Source organism: Plectropomus leopardus, chromosome 16 (genome assembly GCF_008729295.1).
Source record: "Plectropomus leopardus isolate mb chromosome 16, YSFRI_Pleo_2.0, whole genome shotgun sequence".
Classification (NCBI taxonomy): Eukaryota; Metazoa; Chordata; class Actinopteri; order Perciformes; family Serranidae; genus Plectropomus; species Plectropomus leopardus.
Genome location: NC_056478.1, coordinates 2,785,316 through 2,806,393, shown reverse-complemented (window position 1 = coordinate 2,806,393; position 21,078 = coordinate 2,785,316). Strand labels below are relative to the sequence as shown.

Here is a 21,078-nt window from a genome sequence, read left to right as displayed (position 1 = left end):
CTCCCTTGGCATGCTTTTTAGTCAAAAGTTTTCTCGCTTGCTACAGCTAATAGATGTATAGACTAAAATGTGAAACTACTAGAAAATAATTATAGCTACTAGGAACAAAATAACGAAATATATAATTTTTCACCATCACTTGTAAAAATTGTTTCCACCATTTCTGCTGCCCTGAAACACCAAGCAAACATCACAGCTCGGCAACTTCAGTATCATCAAAATTGACCAGTTTCTCACTTGTACTTTCAACTTTGGAGGGCCGTTCATGTGCTCGTAAATATTGTAAATATAATATTTACAACATAAAGCCTCCAGTACCCTCAAATCTTAGAAGCGCCCCTGCTGTAGATGTTAGAGAATCTTTTTCAGTTCTAAATCTGTTTGGACTCTGCGGTCGACGGAGGAAGAGCACTGCCAGAGTTGCTTCAGACATAACTTTGCACCGGGGGTGAGTCCACTTTAGAGAGCAGCGAGAGTGCGAGAGGGAGGGGAGGAGGGAGTGAGGAGTTCTGCCTGAGTCTAATCCCCCTGCATGAAGGCTTAGGACTGAGAACTTATTCTCCTCTTCTGGAGTCACTCTCCCTAATTATCCCCTCAAAGTCCTGCTGCAAAGTTCACACAGAAAAGATTTTTTGCTTTCTGCCTCAGTCACACTCTCTGTTTCCATCTCTCTCTCTGCCTGCCTGTCACCCCTCCTCTGACTCCATCTCTCTCAGTCTCCCCTTCCTGCCTTTGTCTCACCCGATTCATCTCTGTCTGCTTCGGTATTCCAGTTAGCCTTTCTCACTTTCTCCTCCTCCTCCTCCTTACTCTTTCTTGTGTTTCTCCAGTTCAAAGTACTCTGGACATCATGAGCCTCACATCACAGTCAGGCTCAAGATGGGAGTGCTATGCTGGTGCTTACTGCCTGTCCACAGATGCTGCCAGGCTTCAGTGGATTTATGTATAGCTCCGTCCATCCTCCTCGCAGCTCCTTGGTTAGCTCACTGGACTAAACCAGAGATACTGCAATTACTTTTTGTAGCAGTTTCCAGTGTGTTTACACGGCACTTTCAAGCTACAAATATACTCTCCCCTCAAGATTGGTCATATATCATTTACCCCAAAGGATAAATAACAGAAAAGTTATGTTTTGTCACAGTAAAGATGCTGCAGTTTATTTGTTTTGTTGCAAAGTGCGTGTGTGAAGTGCGTCACACAGAGTCACACAGTGTCGCAGTATTTGATCTCTCAATCCGGGGAGCAAATGTGATTACGCTGCTGCTTTTCTGGAGAGCTGATGTGTGCCTAAGTTTGGAAATTGGCTAGTGGCGTATGATGACTCGAGTCAACCCGCCATGACGTGTTTGGAAGGCTGCCGGTGTGTTTATGTGACTCATTCACTCATTTGAGATCTTTTGTTTGATTTGGACTTGTGTTTTTATTGTTGTTCACACAAGGTCGCTGATTGAGCAAAAGATTCATTAGAGATATTTTAGGTCATTAATTGTGTTCAGTGGTGTTGGTGCAGGAAACTAAGCAGTACACCAAAGATTTCATACATCAAAGTATGTTTACAGGTTTTTGGAAGTACCACTGTATATATAAAAAAGTTTTTGGCTCCATAAGGGAGATGTAGGAAGTCTGATAAAATTTCCTCAAGTGATTTCACCTGAGTCAGTGTTGGCTGTAAAAGAAGGAGTTTGAAAATAAAAAAAAAAATCTGGGGGTATGGAGTTTTAAAAAAAGGAAGCTTAGCAGACCTCTAGTCTCTGATTAGCGGCTTGTAGATCAAGGCTACATTACCAAACTGTTGACGGTAGAGTTGCTTTGTGGCAAATGTTGGGGACAAGTTTTTACTGAGAAGTAGAATACGATAGGTTTCTGGTTCTCCTGCCTTTACATGAACATATATAGTGTACTGACACATTTTGGCCATCTTTTGGGGTTAATTTAGATATCAATTTGCCCAAATTCATTGCAGCAGATTAAAGTGTAAAAACATATCTGTTGAGGTGCTGATAGTTGGAGAGAAAATTGCTAGTCATGGCAAAATGAGTGCTATAGGATGTCCCAAAATGCTTTTTTTAGTTTCTGACATGATTCACTGCTCAAAAGAAACAAAAATGTGTCTCGCCACCACTTCCAGCACCTCCTTTCTCTCGTCCTCACCTAACTGACCCGTGATTGCATGTTGCAAAATGAGCCATTTGTCCTTCCATGTCCTTTGTAATGCATGAGAAAGGGAGAGGCGCTGTGTGTCATCAGGGGTTTGCTTTGTTTGTCTCCTTGCGGTGTCACAGGGCCAATGGAAACGGGTTTTCCTGTTACGCCTCAGACGTTGGATCCAGAGCACCAGCTGGCGCTCACTGGCCCTGGCACGCGTCGGCTCGTGCTGCTGATAAACGACTATTAATGGCCAGACGCTCACCCTGAAATTGAGTTTCACTTTGCCTCCCCTCATCACGCGGTCTGAAACTGCACCACAATCCTCGAGGTGGATTTCAAAGTTGCTCAAAATTGAGGGCATTGGTCAAATTGATTTCAGCACTGACCGGCTGCTACTCGAGCGGTCCGAAAACATGAGCAGTAAATACGGACCTCCTCTGCTACACCTGTGGGTTTCCTCCTGCGGCTCATTGTTTCTGAAAAGATGCTCGAGTACAAATCGTTCAGAATCGTGCCTGAAAAGTGGAGGCAACAAGCCGTTCTGTTTGTGGTTCAAAGCTGTATTATTGAAGAATGAGGCAGATTTTGCATCAGCTTCATTACTAGAATCTATCGATTGTCTCTTCTTTTCTAATTTCCTTTACATGTTTTCTCTCATTTCTCTGCTTCGATCTATGTTTCGTCTCTTTGCTGTGTCATTTCCTTCTGTTCTAATTCTTCACACTCTTGTTCCTCTCTGTTCTGGTGTCCCATTTAGTTTACATTATTCTCTGTCATGTTATGTCCTGCTCCTTCTTGTCCCCTTTCCTCCGAGCCTGTATCTCCGGTTCCCCAGACGACGGGCAAAACACTGTCAGCCACAGCGCACGATTCTCACACCGACTCACCGATGCCAACCTGGTGATTGGTTGTCTCTCCCTCCTTCATTTTCTTTTTTAATTCTCTTTTGGCCTTGTGCTCTCTTTCCTCCTCTCCCTCTGTTCTGTCTCTCTCTGCCACTGACCTCTGGGATCAACCGAGCAAAACTGATTCCCACTTTTTCACGGATCATGAGTGCGTCAGTGGTTACGCAACAGAGAGAGAGAGAGAGAGAGAAAGAAAGAGAAGGAGAACATGTGAATATGTAACTGACATATTTGTCCATCTTTATTTGCCTTGCTGCTTATCACCAGAAGAATAATGCTCTCGGTTAAGCCACTTCCTCAACAAAATATTTAATATGTTTGCATGAAATATTTGAACTATCATTATCGGCTTTGCTGCGGGGCAAACAGACAATGTGCACTGTTTATACTCAGCGTCAAATAGAAGATCTGCTCACACACATGCATACAAATACATCTTCATAGTGACAAGAGAGGGAAACGAGCTTAAACATTGCCATCACCAAGCAGTGATGCAATCGAATCTGAATGTTTTTTATGGCTCATTCGTCAGGAAACCTGCCATAAATGTGCCAAAGACATTTCAAGCGAAATGTGGTAAAATAAAACATCACAGTGAAAGAGCGCGTCTCACATGCAGGAGTCGTAGTACACTGAGTGAAAACATTAGGCTGGGAACTCAGGAATGCTGTGTATTGTTTGTGAAGTGCCTGAGACCGTATGAGTAGGATTTATGCAAAGAACTAGGTTAAGATGTGGCTTGAAGGGCTGTATTGTGAGAGTCTAAGTATGAGCGCAGGAAGGCTTAGGAATATGTGGGAGTGCGTGTGTGTGTCTGCGCAGAGTGTTTGTGTGATTTTGCAGAGGGGTGACATGTGTAGATGTGATGGCTGCAGCCATGCATAGATGTTCACACCAGGGAGAAAGTAAACAAACATGGCAGCAGAATGGTAAGAAAAGCAGCAACCACTGTTGGAGCGCACTGACTCTCTCTCCTTCTTCCTCTCTCCGCCTCACTCTCCCTTTCTCTGGTTGTTCCTGCTGCCTGAGAGGTTTTATTTTTTTGGAAGTTGTGTTTGTTGATCTGTTAGTTAGCCCGATATCTCAGAAACTACGGAACAGATTGCAGAGAAATGTGCTCAAACATTTTTCTTTGGCTAAAGATGAGTGTGAATATTGCAACATTGTTCATCGTTTTCATTTACAGAAGAACATTTTTGCTTTTGTAGATTTCTTGCTTTGTCATGTATCTTTTAAGTACATGGTCGCCATATTTTGCACCGTTGTTTCCACTATTGTAAGGCTGCCTTCATCCAGCCGTCCCTTTTAAGTTGAATTACTGTACGGCTGCAGGAAAGCACTGGGACGTCTGCTCAGTGTCTCTGTCACTTTAATGTCCGCTTCATCAGTAGGACAACAACACACAGCAAGGTGATTTGTCACTTTACATCACTCATATCACTCCACAATCTAAACCATCCTTTACCTTAAAGGGAATTAGTGCATCACATTATTGTTATTTCCCATTTTAACTTAAAGGTAAGCATGCAGTGTAATGTATGTATTCACCATTAAAGCAAATTAACTTACCACAAAGCTTCAATTAAAAGCTCAGGCTCTTGTATGCTTAGACCACTGAACTCAACAGGCTTATATTTGGGACAGACTTTTATTTCCTTTCACATGAAACTGTTGCTCAGCAAAAATCAAATTGTTTACTTTAACCTCTTTTTTCTGTCTCTCTTGTTTACTCCTCTCGAATTACTTCTTCTTTGGTGCTTATCGTGTCAGTAAAATTAACTGGATTATTGAATTGTAGATAATCTTATCACGTTAACTGTGTTTGTAGCATATCTACATTCACAAAAGTTTAAACATTATATTTCAGTGAGTTATCTAAGCGTTATCTAACGTTATCTCCAGTGGGTAGCCAAGAACCTTGTTTTACACATCTGAAGAACATATATAAAAATGAACTGCTTAATAATAATAATAACAACAGTAATAATAATAAAATTTGAATTAAAAAATAAGGATTATAAGGAAAGGGATTGAATAAGTGGTGCATCAAAATGGTTTTATACTGTGGCCTGTTAGCTTAATTAGCTTGCTCCCGCTTTATAACAGTTTTTGTACTTATTTTATATATATATATATATATATATCTAAAGATCATGCTTTTATGTGTCCAAAGTGTAACAAGCATTTGTTATTTTCCCTCTACCTTTTCATGCTTCCTTGTCTTTCCCATCAATGACTGAGCGGCCTCTTAAGCTTTCATATTCTCTCTCTCTCTGTTTTGCCTGACAGAACGGTTTCTTTCTCGACTTCCAAGTTATTTCTACGTGTTATTTCCGTGCGAACGCTTATGTGTGTTGAAGCGTAGCGCTCACGCAGCACGTCTGCTCCTCAAACATTCTGACACCGACGACTACAAAAAGGTGCCTCTGTCTCAGTTCAGAAAACTATTTCATCTAAGTCGGTGAAATTTCGACCTGTGAACTCTGATGAAGGCGGCGAGTACTTATCAAATGCAAAAGAGCCAGAGCTAATGGAAAGAAGTGGCCGTGACTCCTGTAACATTAGAGTTACAAAGTAAGTGATATGAAATGTTAAAACAGTTGAAAAGAAAGAGCCGTTCTTCAAACATCAACCAAGGGCAGGCTTTTTGTGAGGCGAGGAATAAAAACCTTTCATGGCGAGCCATTTGAGGGGACTAAATGTTCTGGGAGCCTTGATAATATAATGTGGCTTTTTATCTTGGGAAGAACTGAGGTGAAAAATATGAGGCTGGTGAGCACCCGGCCGTCTTTTTGTGTGATCAGAGTGGAATGACAAAACTCACACTCCTCGTTTTATAATCAGACCTTTTTCGGGGTTTAACTATTTCACATATTTCTAAAAGCTGTTTAACCAAACATTCCCCGTGGGATTTGTAAAAAAGAAATTTTGTGAATGTTGAAATAGAAATATTCAGGCTATTAACATTTGCGGTACAAACACCCGTGCCCACGAGTTTGCACTTTAATTTGCAGCAGAAAGGTTTATAATTGGAAATATTGGCAAGAAAATTCCAATAATAGAGAGAAATTATCTTCAGATGATTTTTTCTTTTTTTGATCGTGCCCTCAATTAACCTGCCAGTTGAGATGTCAAAGGCAGTCATGTGACTCAAAAGAGACCCAGCATATGCGTAGTTATAAGCAAAATTAAAGAGAATCTTTGACCCTAACCCCTGCCGCCGCCGCCGCCCCCCCACCTCAGAACGAGACATGGTAGGAGCCACGTAGCGGGCAAATGCCCTTGCTCTGGCGGAGCCATTATGCAGATGATATGCTAATGAAGTCATCCGATTTGGTTCTGCTCAGGGTGCGCTGCACTGAGGGAAGATAATCAAGCTCTGATCAGCTCCAAACGCTGCACTCGCTCGCTGCGTGTGTGTGTTTGTGTGTGTTGTCCAGCCGTGTGTGCAGCTCTGTGCTGGTCGGCTGTTGGAAGGACCAAACATGTTCGGGTCCACATGGATGTTCATGTGGGGGCGATCGTCTGGGTCTGTAATTATTTGTGCTTGTTTGCTGTGCTAAATAAACATATTGGTATGCTAAGTGTTATTATTACTAATTAGACATGTCACAAAAATTTAGCAGACGATACCAGTACCAGTGACATTCTGCAACCCCTGAGATCCAAAAGACTCCTTTATTAACCCTTAGGGCCCGCTTTAATATTACTCACACTCATATCGCTCTGTTCACAGAATGTGCTCATCAAAATCAAGCTTCATTTTCAGAACCCTAACCCTTTAGATGCCAGGTTTTTGTCTTGATGCCATTATGTTTTAAGTAAAGAAAAAAAAGAATAATTATCAATATACTGCATGGTAGGTAGGTAGACTATTATAATTTCAGTGATTAGCAGCAACATTGATTTTATACACGATTATGTGTTTTTTTGCATTTTTACAAAATGCAAAAAAACACATAATATATTAAAATTATTATATATTAATATTATTTTCTTCTTTCAGAGTTTTTTTAAACATCAGTCCTAATCCTAGATATCAAATATTCATTCATTTTCAGAATTTTATCCACTACATGCAAAGAGGATTTTTTTTTTGCTCTTCGGATTATCACAGCCGAGGATATTTAAGAGTCGCATGCATCCCTGGTACCTTTGGCCCTGGACAAAATGAGTACCGTGACAGTACTGGCATTGACTTGGTACTGAAGTATCAGTTCTTGTGGCATCGGTACTATTTAGGTAACTCTTTTTATAACTGCAGAAGACATGACCTCCATGTCCTCAGTGGCAGCTACGTCCCCGGTGCCGTCACAACAAATGTACTAAGCGTCCCTCTGTGGGTTTTTTTAATAGCTCGGTAGTAAAGGATGCTTCAGCTCCTCCTGTCTCTCATGTTCTCAGCTTGCAATAACTGGCTTTTTCTTGATTATTTGTGTACTTTTTCGTGCTCCTGATTATGCTTTCTTCTTTTACTCCTCCCTGCGCTCCCATCACCTGTGCAGTTCCTCCTTTATCTGTCCTCTCTTTCATCCCCCTGTCCCTTTTGTCCCGCTCATTCTGTTGTCACTCCTTCAACCGTACCCATTAGTCACACAGTCACCTCCCCCGCTGCTTTTATTGGGCTATCGGGCAGTCATCAGTTCACTTTCCCCTCCACATCTCTCTTTCTGCCCCCCTCCCTCTCTTCATCCCCTCCTTTGCAAAATGTGAAAATAGTTGTTCTCTCATGATTAAATCATCCGTCTCTCGTTTTTCATCTCTTTCTTGATCTTCCATTTTTTTCCCAGTTCAGTTGAAGTTCAGCGCTGTTTTGTAATAACCCCCTTCCCCGCCCAACATCTGTCCCTCTGTCCTCTCCTGCTCTGCACTACCTCTTCCCAATCCACTGTATAGTCCTACTGTCACTCTGCCTGAAGCCTCAGTCAGTGAAACGGCCCGCAGACCAAATCTGTGTTTTTTGAATGTTCTAATTCACAATTGATAATGTGATTCATACTGGAATTTACATATTTACATATTTAAATTTACGTAAGTTACCAGAGTGAATAAAACAGCATCAAAATAGAGCTTGTTTATCAAAAAAGTTCCAGTGGGGGATCCCCTGCACCCCCCAACAGAGGTCCTAGCTAAGGCCTTAATGTCCTAAAATCCTGTGTCCTTAAATTGTGGAAACATCCTAAAATCTAGAAATGCTAGAAATGTCCGGCAGCCAACTTCAGCGTGCGGACATGTGCGACAGCCCGCTCCAACTGTGGACATGTCCAACAGCCCAATTCAGCGCGTGGACATGTCCGACAGCCCGCTCCAGCACGGACATGTCCGTGTTTGATCATCTTTCAGTGGTGTCCAACAGCCCGCTCCAACCATGGACATGTCCGAAAGCCCACTCCAGCGCAGACATGTCCAACAGTCTTTAAAAATGTCCCAAAATCCTAGAAACGTATGGTACTGCTGCGACTGGCCCCTGACCTCCTGTCATTTTGCAAAGTGGCCCCCGTGGAAACAAGTTGCCTTTAATAAACAAATTGTCCTTACACTCTTTTATCTCTGTTTCTGTAAATTGGATTGAAGCTGAGCAGATAACCGATTCAACTTGCATGTTCTTGCAGGCGAATCTCAAAGCATCGCAGCACACCCATTAACCCCCATTGCCTCAGCGCCTGACTGGGGGTCCTCGGAGAGACTCGCGGAGGCATTTGATAACGTTTGATCATCTTTCAGCGGTGTGCATGCGTGTTTCTCTGTGTGTGTGCGTGTGTTGCTCAAATTAACACATCCTATTGATCTCCACTGCCCTGCGCTCGCGCAGTCTGACAGGTCTGCGAGAGGCAATAATTAGTCGTGTAATTGGCTGATCATTTGCTCGGAAATATGCTGAGCTAACACACTCCCCCCTATAGTAGATCTTGACAGGTGTGTGAGTGTCTTTTCATGTGAAAGATGACACACTGGGAATTCTTAGTGATTATGAACTTAATGTCTGATCACGCACCGTGACATTCATTAATGCACCGTCGGAGGGATTGATTCCTTTAAATCCGGAGTTATTTTAAGGTTGCATGTTTCAGATACAGTTGTCATGTTTCTGGGCAGTTTTCGTTTTCTGAATGGTGGTGAGCCGTCTCCTTGTTTCATGTATTTGCTGGTGTGCTTTTCAGAAGGCGTTTAGCTGCTAAATATCACTTTTTTGTGCTTGTCATGGGGTTAAATGTGTGGCTCAAGGGTATGTTAGCTGCAGCTGCTGAGAAAGAGAATCATGTGCGATCTGCCATTTACAGGCTCTTCCAGGTTTTCTAAGCTTACCATCAGCAAATTTAGTATTTTAAGCTTTAAAGCTCGTATGTTTTTGTTTGGAGGTTGTTTTGTTTGTCATTGTTGGGCCAGATACTGGTGGACAGGTGATGATCACCACAAGTTAGGGCTGGGGGATATGACCAAATCAATGTCACCATTAATTGAAAATTTTATCTCGCTTACAACAATTATTTTTGCTTTTTGCTTTTTTTTTGTATTTGCCCTCATAGTTTACTTGGCAGTCACATGTCTTTGAATTATCCAGTGTTGTTATCCAAGAAATATATATATATATATAATATATATAAATATATAGAGAAATAAATATATTCAACTATCCAGCATTATGTAAGAATTAAAAGCTTAATCTTTTTTTTTTTATTGAAGCACATTGTGCTGATAATAGGCCAACTTCTCCTGACTGCAGGACTCTGACTTGAACCTTTGCTCTGTGCTATTAATTGTTTTACTTGGGGGAAAAAAAGTTTTGAGTAGGCCTTCTTCTTCTGTAGCTGCCAACATTTCCAGTGAGAGAAAGTTTGAAGATGAGGTAATTTGCCTGTGGCCCCAGGCCCCCAAATAATGACATCTGTCCCTGGTAATAATACTGAGAGCTCAGCGCGAGTGGCTTGATGAGACACGGATCGATGCGTCCTGGTTTTAATAATTCCATCCAAAGTCTAACTTACCTGAAACTAAAACAAAGTATCCTGTAGAAGTCTAAAGAAGTCCCTTTCCCATGCTGAATATTTGCCTGTTTGTTCATTCAGACACTTTGGTGCTATGAGGAGATGCTGCGCTCTGTTTGTCTGTCTCTCTCTCACGTGTCTGTTCATAATGAAACGTGGTAACACATATGACTTAGTTGTTCACTTCATCACGATTGTTCAATACTTCTGCTGTCGCAGCGTTTTGGCATGAGATTTTCCTCTGTGTTGTGAGAGCGTGAGACTCACACCACATGAGAGTTTGCAACTCCTGTGGTGAAAGGAATAAAAAAATAAAGTAAAATTTAAAACGTGCAAGATTACGTCCGTTAGAGATTCTGGATGTCAGGACATACGCAGGACATATTATTTAATTAAAAAACTTAAACCTGTTTTTTGATTTCATGGGAATGTATCATCTCTAACAGCATATTCCACTCTATTACCAGACTGTTTTCTTTTTTTTTTTTTCGGAATAACATCCTTCCTTTAAATGCAGCCAATAATGCCGTGAACATAATGCTTTTGTCACCTTCAGCTGGTACAGACTCCCATTTACCCTCCTTAATGATCCGTACATGTGGCGATGACTGTGTAAAGAGTGTTACCTTCATGAGTGAGTGTCAAACCACTGAGGGCTCGTTCTTGTGGGTGATCGATATCTCTTTTAAGCTCGACACCATGACTATGCACCAAAGCATCAATGGAGTCAGAGCGGGCTGATTGGTGCTGCAGGTGTGTGCTGATGTTTGGGGGTGAGCTGTGAGAGAAATTAGAGGCTAAAAGTAGGTGATGGACTCGTGCAGGGAATTCTCTCACGGTACCTAACACACCCACTGGGTGAGAGATTGGAGAACGGCGCTGACCTTCTGTTGACCTGCGCCGTGCAACGCTCACACCAGGCGTGTGAACTTGTCAGAGTACGATCATCTGTGTCCTTGGACATGTTTGGCATGGCTGCGTGTGAGCCCCGCGTATGTGATTGAGCGAGTGCCTTACTGAATTATAGAGTATGTTTGCTTTTTAACAGATCAGCAAAAGAGGTGATGCCACAGTCAATGTCACAGCCTTCATGCATAATTGCTCCACTTTGTCATTGCCAAAGGCTGGGCAGAGCCACATCTGATTACTTCCCCGTCTTTCCCCCCTTTCTCCTTCCCTCGCTGTCTTTGCCTCTCTCCCCCTTCAGTCTTTATTCTCATTAGACTCATTAACTTATCCTGCAGAGACAGACAGAGCGAGACAGACAAAGAGTGAGCATATTGAGTGTTCTCCAGGCAAACGGAGCGGTCTAAAGGAGATTTGTGTTCAAGCTTTTCACCACACAATGTAGTTAAGGGTTTGTACGGTCATGGAGAAACCTGAAAAAGTCATGCAATTTGTAAAAAAGTAATATCCAGGCCTGGAAAAGTTTTGGAAAACTAAATGTACCTTGATAGTTTCGGAAAAGTCGTACTATTTTGTTTCACAAACCTGTATAATATTACATGATGTGTTCAATGAATGTTGGAAATTTGAAAATCCAATGATAATTTCTGTTTTTACAATTACTGGCTTTGATACGTAACGTAATTTTTCAAGACTTTAAAAAGGAAAAAAAGTTGCCCAAATATTTCTTTAGACATCACCCCCCCCCAAAAATTTCCACATTTCCTTTAAAAATCGGTGGTAAAAAAAAAAAAAAAACACAGTCATTTAAAGTTGTATGCCCCTGTAAGTCCCTCCACAATTCTTAAAAAAATATTTGACATGCCCTCTCTTTTTTGCACCATCGCCCCTCTCACAAACGAACAAAAAATTCCCAAGTTAAATTTGTAATTTTACGTTCTCATCCTATTCTGAATCCGTAATTCTTTTAAATAATTTATATTTTAAAAAGCTATTATATAGTCATGAAAAAAAAGTTTGCCTCTGTGTCATGGAAAAGTCCTGGAAATGAATAGGTAAAAATAAATATGAGCCCTGATAGTTTATCGGCCTCAGATAGAGATGTATATCACCGTGTAAACTAAGAATAGCTACGTGGAGCTAAATGAGGCTTCCAGGTGAGCGTAATGTATGACACCATGTCTGGTCCAACAGACCTGACGTGTGACTGTGTGTGGGAGTGTGTATCGGTGAATATTTGGGTGCACTAACCTGTTGGTGTGTGACGGTGGTAAGAAGACACTGAGCAGTAGAAAGCTTACCCTCTCCGCGGTGCTGAGAGGTCACTCCGGTAGCCGCTGACTCACTGTCCAATGCTGGTTAAAAATTAAATGGAAAATACAGTTTGGAGAGCACTGCAACTTTCTCCACTGACATTTTTGTGGCAAGTGCTTCTATTTATACATTTTCCCTCATGAAGTATATTTCATCTCCTCCCTTCTCTCTCTTCTGGTGACGTTGCTCATATTTTTGTGTTTTCTATGTTCCACCATGTCAGGCTGAGGTACACAGATATTTTTTTTAGCCCTTGTAAGTGATAGGTTACATAAACAGCAAGTGTTTTTTTTTTTCGTGCACTAGTTTTGTGTTGTGGGTTCATGATTTTTGTGTGTGTGCGCAGGCTTGCACATGTGTATTTGTGTGACCTAGTGCTGAAAGGCCGGCAGTGAGTGAAGTTGTGGTGTCTCATGGTTAAATGATGGGCCCCTTTCGGGCACTCAGAGGGCTTTGAAACACTAAGTAATTGGTTTTCCTGGCAGAATGGGGCCACGGCTATAGCTAAGGGCCGGTGTGAACTCCACTGTAGCGCAGGTCTTGTCAGGGACACCTGCAGTCGAAACGCACTAAACTATATGTGTAGAAAATGGAAATGTTCAGGACACATATGAAAGTGTCCAAGTTGCAATCTTCAACTCTTCCACTCTGCAACAACTTATCCTTCAAGGTCAGAGTACGACAGTGAAATTAACCCTTTAAAACCTGGAGTGACATCACTTTTCTCTTGCTGTTTTCAGATGAGTATTTAAACCATTGACCGCTGAGCAAATTGGTGCAATTTCTTTCAAAAATGTGAAAAAAAGTCAGTTAGCAACTTGGCAAAAATGTTCCACAAATTGCAAAAAAAGAGAAGTTTTTAGAATTTGTATTTTATTTTTTAAAAAGAAAATATCTAGGGGTAAAGACAAAAGAAAAAAGCTAAAGAAACAAATATATTTTTAATGATCATAAATAAATATTTATAGTCATGTTACTGATTTTTCTGATCACTTTTTTTCCAGTCATTTCCTCGCATGTTTTAATTAATTTTTTTTTCTTTTTCTGACAACAAAAGACCTTAAATTTTGTTGCTTTTTAAAGTTGGGTGGTCGGGGATTTTTAGAAAATTATCAAAAAACTTGGAAAAAAAGGAACAGAAAACTATATTTATAATTATTAGAATTACACATAGAATTAAAATGCTCATAAAGTCTATTTATATGGATATATATATATTAAAGTTCAGTACTTTTTTTGCATCATTGTCTTGTTTAACCTTTTTACCAATTTTTGTCGTGTGAAGTTGTTCATCTCCTTGTCCTCATGTTTCTGAAAGAAACCAAACCAATTTGTTCAGGTTTTAAAAGTTTCACGGAGGACTGGGGATATAATGGTGCATTAAAGTCGCGGTTGAGTGCGTGAACTCCCGGTGTATAAGTTGCGGTTAGTACAATAGATAGCATTCTTTTTAATTTATTTTGAACAGACAGCAGTGCGAATGTTTAAGACAAACTCGTCCTGCTGGGAACTGAGGTGACATTTTGCCCGCTGGCAACTTTGGTAAACTTTTTTCATTATAAAACATAAGTAACATTTCAAACACTTCTGTATTAAACACTTTTCTGAAAGGCAACAGTTCACACAATGGGAGGCTATAAAGATGAAAGCCGTCTCTTATGCTCTGAAATTGAAAATACAATAATAAAAAGTAAAACGGGCCATATGTGACCTGTGAGGAAGACCTACAGACACTACCCAGGGCTAAAAATAAAATAAAAATACCTGCTCTGCATGTTTATGGGCGAAAAATGTACTTCATCTTTGTCTAAAAAGATGTTTGAACATCAGTCAGACTGCTTGCAGTAAAGATAGCAATACGGACAACATTATTTATCATAAAGTATCATGTCACTATCAAGAAAAGTGTTTTTATTTTCACAGCCTAGCATTTCAGATCGTATTAAACTACCGTATTATGACATTTATTACATGAAGGCACTCTCTTTTTTTTAATGAATGTCTGACTTCATCCCAACCTTTGAAACAAACCCTACACCCTCATATTGAGCTTTACATCTGATGTGAAAACATGAATGATGTGTGGCGCCTCGTGTCCTCTGTGCCTCACTACTGCCCAAGAATTAAACTGTAACAGGATAAATGTGTGTGCGCGATGTTTTCGAGAATATCATTCACATACATGTTCAGGGGCATGAGCTCTCACGCATGCACAGTCGGCTCAATCGCTCACTATTTGTCCCTGAAAAGTCTCAGTCCAGCAGTCTTCTCTATCTTTCACTGTGATAAACACACTCATGTACTGCACTCACACAGGCGCATAAATAACCTCATATTTGTCTCTGTGTGTGGGTGTGTACGTGTGTGTGCGTACACATTCATGTTTATATGAGTGTGTTTGTGTGCAGCCTCGGAGGAACTGGCACGTTGCTGCTACAGTACGTCTTGGCCGGCCCCGGGCTCGGGAAAAGCTTTATATATATTGGCCTACATGCCATTTACTCTTCTGGGAGACTGTCGAGAGCTAATTTTTGAGACTGATAGTTTATAGTTGTGGGGGGGAGATGTGGCTGTGACTGGGGAATACACTGTATGAATTCTTCTTTTGTAATGTCATCATCTTTATTGTTGTTTTCTTTCCATATGCCTCCTCTCCTCCCACATCTGTGCATTCCTGCTTCACTGTAATGAATCACCTCTCTTTCATTTAGTCATTTTGAATCAAATTATTGTACATCAGGCCGCAAATATCCCCCACATGTGCTGCCGAAAGCTCCAACATGTTCTTTCTCACATGTTGAAACAAAAAGCTGTAATATTTACTTATACCATCTGTTGACCATCCAGAGATAAAATGTTACTTTTTGTTCCACGAATGTACATTAACTTTTTTTGCATATAGCGCTGGTTCAACAGAGGTTGAAAGTTTTGTATCACAGGCCAAAAAGTTGTAGCTTGAGAGTGAAAGTGTCAAGTAAGTACATTGTGGTTTGAGGCTATTTAAATTCTGTGTTGGTGGAATTTATAATTAATTTTATAAGTAATTTTCTATCAACTTAAATAGGAATGTAGTGCTGGAAAAATGCACACACCACAGCAAAGCTCAGGGCTGTCTACACTCATGCTACTGTGGTTTTTCTGTTCATCGCACAGACTTTTTTTGTTGTTTTGGGATTTTTTTTGTGACATTTATGTCGCACTGTTACAGCCCCGAAAGCAGTTTCTTCCAACATGGAGCTGCAGTGCATCACAGATGCCTCCACACTGGTCAAATATGTGTATGAAAAGTTCGAAATTTGAAAAACTCACAGGCCTGTAATGAATAATAAATAACCCAGAAGAGCTAATCTATTTTCTTAAAGCTACAAATAAATATTGAAAATATTGTTGGTTTTCTATGCTGTTTATATGCTAAAGATTCCAATAATACATTAATTCTGACACACTGCTACAAAAAAGAAAATAAGCGATATCGCATATGCCTTAAAGTGTTAGAATTAATATTATTCTAATAGTCCAGGCTCTAAAGAGAAGTTAAATCTAATTTAATTGTCTTGTGTAATTTGGCACAGTGTGGCGGTTGAGACTCTGCCAAAGGATTGCACTGTATTTACTATTAATGTGTGAAAAACTGTTCTTAATGAAGCAGAATATTCATTAAAGCTGACATTAATTCAGCTAAAATCTTCCCCACATTCATTCAGCGAAGCATTTAGTACGGCCAGATTTTGCAAGATTCTCAGTAGAATTCTGCAGAGACGAAGTCAGCCTGTTGCTGCAAGTCACCTTCGAATCTTTGACAGCACTGTGGGCCACGAGGACTGACCTCAGTGACCTCAGTTACCTGAAAGCTGGATGTGACTACTCTCTCAGCCAAGTGTTGGTGTAGTCTCTTCTCTCTTGAGAGCCTCAGCACTTCTTTTAAAAAGTTTCCGTCGTGAATTTCAGGGCTCATGTTCTGATGGGACCTCTGCACAGATCTCTTTTGAAGCATTCTTTCCGGACATCAGAGGTCTTGCCAAGTTGCTGCAGCCCTTTGCGCTCGTGACAGGCACTGTAGACCGTTGGTGTGCAAAAAGCGAAACACTGAGTGAAGTTTGGCATTTCATCTGCAACATTTTATAAAAGTTTTCTTCCTCTGCACTTTTAATAACACCCAGGTTTTGGCTCAAAAAGTGCATTCCCGACTCCTCCTTTAGTAAGTGTTGATATATTTAAGGAATTTGGCAGAGGACGATCTGACAGTGCATGATGAAGTATAAAATAATGAAGAATCTGCAATTTGAAATAGAATTGTGTCTCTTACCAGTTTTTCCAGTCTGGTGTACAAGCTTAATTAAGCCAGTTTGATTTGTGTGAAACGGTTGTTTTAAAAGTAACTTCAGCTCACATCATAGACATAATTCTAACTCATATTGCATTAGTAATAAGCAATATGACAGCATGATTATTATGATATTGTGTTTGCAAACGTACTGACGGAGCAACTAGTATAATTCAGGTTGTGTTTTAATTAACTCTCGAGTCAGAGCAGCTTGTGTTCAACATGAGAGTGATCAAATTTCGACAGAGGGGGGAGAGCAGCACATTGTTTGTTTTCTTTGTGGTGTGATGAGAGGAGATGCAGCATTACTCTATTGCAAAGATTATAACTGCACCAGTATGGCAACATTTTGGATATGAAGTTGACAGAAGAGCTGTTCTTACTGGCTGCAGGGTCTGTTGTGAGCTAACCTTTGTAGGTCTCTGTGTTTCTATTTATATCTGCCGCTCGCTTTGAAAGCACCACAGCGGAGGACTGGCTCGACATGAAGTCCAAACGAGGAATCATTTATGTAAAACCTTTTTTTTTACCACAAAAACCTAAACACAGTGTCAGCTGGCTAGAGGGGGATCACCAGGAAGCTGAAAGTTTCTGCTGAGGTAAAGGAGCATCGCAAAAAAAAGCTAGGCCAACGGTATTAGCTGTTGACTATACTTTATGTAATTTCCAGTAAAGATCACAATAAAAACATGTTATCTGATTTTAAAAAAGTGACGTTTCAGATGTAGGAAAATAGCAAGGAAGTTGCTCACCCATTTTTTTAGTTGTTTACATGTGTAGTTTGATTTTGAGTGTATAGCCGATGGCTACTTTGTTTGTTTCCATGACATAACAGACGTGCATATTTAACAGATGCAGTGTGGACATAGAGCTCTGGTGTTATGCAATGCTACAACCCTCACTTTCTCTTGGGACACAGTGTCATTATGTTCCCCTCAGGATAAACTGCTGAATCATGTGCAACACCTGGTAAAATTCAGTAAACCGGTTCAGTCCAGTGTTGTCTTAATTTCAATGCAGTTTGAAAATTTTTACGCCAGCTCAAACCCAACTCTAATTTCAAGTGCCATTTAAAGCTTTTCATATGTATGAGTGCATATGAATAATGCATTACAGTAGTCAGTGTAAAAATGAAGATGTGAATGAGTTATTCTGCACCACTCTGGGTTAGTTAAGGTTGTTGTTTCTCAAATAGAAGGGTTTCCTCATAAGCTCTACAAACTCAGCTGTGTATTTTCTTTGAAAGTGCAGCCCAACGTACCCCAAAAAATATATAAAATTCTGCAGTAACATGGCCTGTAATGCCAAGCATTGATGTCATGAATCTGTCTGACCATAGATCAACAGCCAGACAAATATCCCAAGCACTTTGATTCTGCCTCCTCTGATGATTTTGTGGAGTTTGCTGAGGGATGAGCTCGTGGCTCAGGGCATCTTCTGGTAGGAATGTTTAAGCAGCGCTCTGCCAGCCTCTGAATTTTGTGAAAATCCTTGTTTTCCACAGTGGATAAAAAATAGGAGGCCTCTGGCAACGTACGGGACAATGCTGTCAGTTCAGTTTGACGTCTGTCAGATGTCACCCGTTTAGAGCTTGAGGAGGAGGAGGTGGAGCTTTTGCAAGCAGCTTTTGTTGGATGGATGTTTTACTCCTGGCCATGAACTGGAGCCACATTATTGCTTCATTTTAGTGGCTCAAATTACATTTAGGACACCAATAGTGCATGTTAAAGTCCACGGTCATACACATGAATCATAATAACAATTCAAATCAACTTCAGATTCCAGTAGCTTGTCACAGTTTGATCATAACTTTGAACTTAATCTGTGTGCCTTAAAAAAGCCCTTTGGTTTCAAAGTATTGGACTATCTGCAATCTGCTGTTTTCCGCAGTTTTTATGCTTCAGGCCGGCGGGTGTTACATTGGGTTGTTTCCCCAAGAACCCTTGAGAAAATGTCTTCAAATTTGGCACAAATATCCACATAGACTCAAGGATGGACTGATTAGATTTTGGTGGTCAAAGGTCAAGGTCATTGTGATCTTGCATCCGTCTCATTCTTGGTTATGTGATATCTTGTGGGGAAGTTTCTTCAAAATTGGCACTAATGTCCACTTTGGCTGAATTGATTAGACTTTAGTTGTCATAGGTCACATGTTAAATAAAGTGACTGTGACCTTGCTTCAGCCTCATTCTCGTGAACTTCCACTTGAACGCAATGATCAACAATTGAGAATTTGATGATCAAAGGTCAAGGTCACTGTGTGTTCATGAAACAGGATTTTGTCCGTAACTCAAGAATTCATATGCTGATTATGAATTTCATCCATGTCTAATAGGATAAAAAGATGAAGTGATGCCATTTGGTCAGATATTAACACTCATGTTTCTCACCCTGAAACTCTACCGATATTATAAATCTTCTGTGCTGCCTTAATTGTGTGTGAAGCTTCAACATTTTCACAGACGTGGATGTAAACTGTAACTACAGCTAGACTGATGCATGGAGGCATGCAACCACCAGGTGGTGATTCTATTTTTTAAATCAAACTAAAAATATTTGAGTGAAGAAAGCAAAATCATATGCGGATGATGTTGAAAATTTTAGAAATAATATGCCTTAAATGTAGTGCATGCAGAGTCTTAGCACCTATTAATGTCTTGATTTAATTAGAATTTATGTCGTTTTAAAACACAAGCTATTAGTTTTCCGGATTATTACTGCCTAAATTGAGGTCAAAAAATAAACTGTAATTTATGAGGCATCCACTTTTCAGCCCTGAATTTGGCACAATCCAATAATGTGTTTCACAGAGTCTTCTCAGCAGTGCAGCCCAGCATGGATATAATCAAATGTGGGTGCTTTACAATTGCAGCATTTGTATTTTTCTTTACTCTCCTCATGTCTCTCTGTCCCCTCCGTCCCTGCCCCCCCCTTTTCCCCAGTTCCCCGCTGTGTGCCTGGTTGTAATTGAGTCATTTTCTCCTTGTTCGAGCACTGTCTCCGGCAGGCAGCTGTATCAAGGTGACCTCCCGCTATTGTTTGGGCCTCTATGTTTTTGTCTCGCTTGCTCGCCAACATAATCACTGCGTTTCAAGCCATGTAATGGGTCAGCTGTGGCAGTGAGACATCATTTCTGACCCGGGATACCTCGCCTTACTGTTGGAAATGTCAGTGAAGATGCAAGAAGGTATATGGCGATGAATGTAGTGATGTAATACTGCAGTCAACCCTTCCCTTTCTTATGTCGCTCTCCCTCAGAGCACTCTTCTCAATTCTGGGCTGTTTCTGCGCTGCGTCTCCCTCTTGAAACAGCCAAAGGGGGATTCAGGATCTGTTGGGAGTTGGATCTCCTCTTCTCTTCTCTCCTTGGAGTGTATACTCGCTCGGAGGAATGATCTCTCTCTGTCTGTTTGAAGCACTAATCCATCTGTCAATCCCTGTCTATTAATTGTAGCATTAGTGTCTCGTAGGCAGGCTGGACAGCGAGGGTAATTACATTGATCTGACTGCTGTTTAACCTTTATTGAGCCACGCGACACCCCACAACAAAGTTTCAATGACAAAACTTTGAATTTAAAACAAGATGGATTGCAATGGTGCTTTTAGAGCGGTCATCTTTCTGACCTGCACTGGATGTTATCTGACATATTTCTGTTTTTGTGTACCTGTGACACAGATCTAAACAGCAATGACTAAGCATGTCTGCTTCCCCAGCACCCTCAATGTCAAATCAGACTTTCCGAGGAGTAATGGTATGGTAAAAAGGAATCTAAAGGCTATTGTAATATTGTAGATTAGGAGGGGCTTGTTTGGAGGACGGATCTTGATCCTTAAATCCTGTGAGATCCAGTTGATAGAGTGTCACTCACTACAAACTTAAGGAGCTTGGAGATCAAGCTGTTAAAACAGCTGAAATGTCTATCCAAAAGGGGAGTGAGAACGGATATTTTACACATGATACAGTAGGGAGTGACTGATACTGTTTTTTCAGGGATGATAACCGATACTGATTATTAGTAGTTAATAAGACCGATAACCGATATTTGGAACTGATATGCATTTACAATAAAAATGAAAATCTTTCTGTCAATATTTAGAATTTCGAATATAAGAAACTCCAACACAAAACTTGGTGTAAATGCCTCTAGCGAAAGTTTAACCACAGCTGAAACTGTCAGAATCATATACAGCAAGTTCCCTGCAACTTTTTTTTTCTAAAGTCAAGTGAAAATTTAAATTAAAAAAACTCCCTGAGGTTTTACAAAGTAAAGGTTCGTCCCATTTTGACACTTTCTTTGCACTTTTGATTTAATTAATTGTATTGACGATCAACAAAATCAAACGAAAAATGCCAATTATCGGCCTTGATACTCAGTCAGGCTGATAATATGTCAGCCCCTACTATTATAGTAACATGTGGCAGTATCGCTCATGTATGAGCTGTTTTATAATGTCCTATTATAGATCTGTGAGTTTTCTTTAAATCCCTTAAATC

General features: G+C 40.5%; 1 protein-coding gene across 1 annotated transcript in view; it reads left to right on the top strand.

The window, feature by feature from the left end:
• The window catches only part of LOC121955302 (neurexin-3b), a 405,202-nt gene that overhangs the window by 28,561 nt on the left and 355,563 nt on the right, over nt 1-21,078 (top strand). The gene's annotated exons all lie outside the window — the stretch shown is intronic.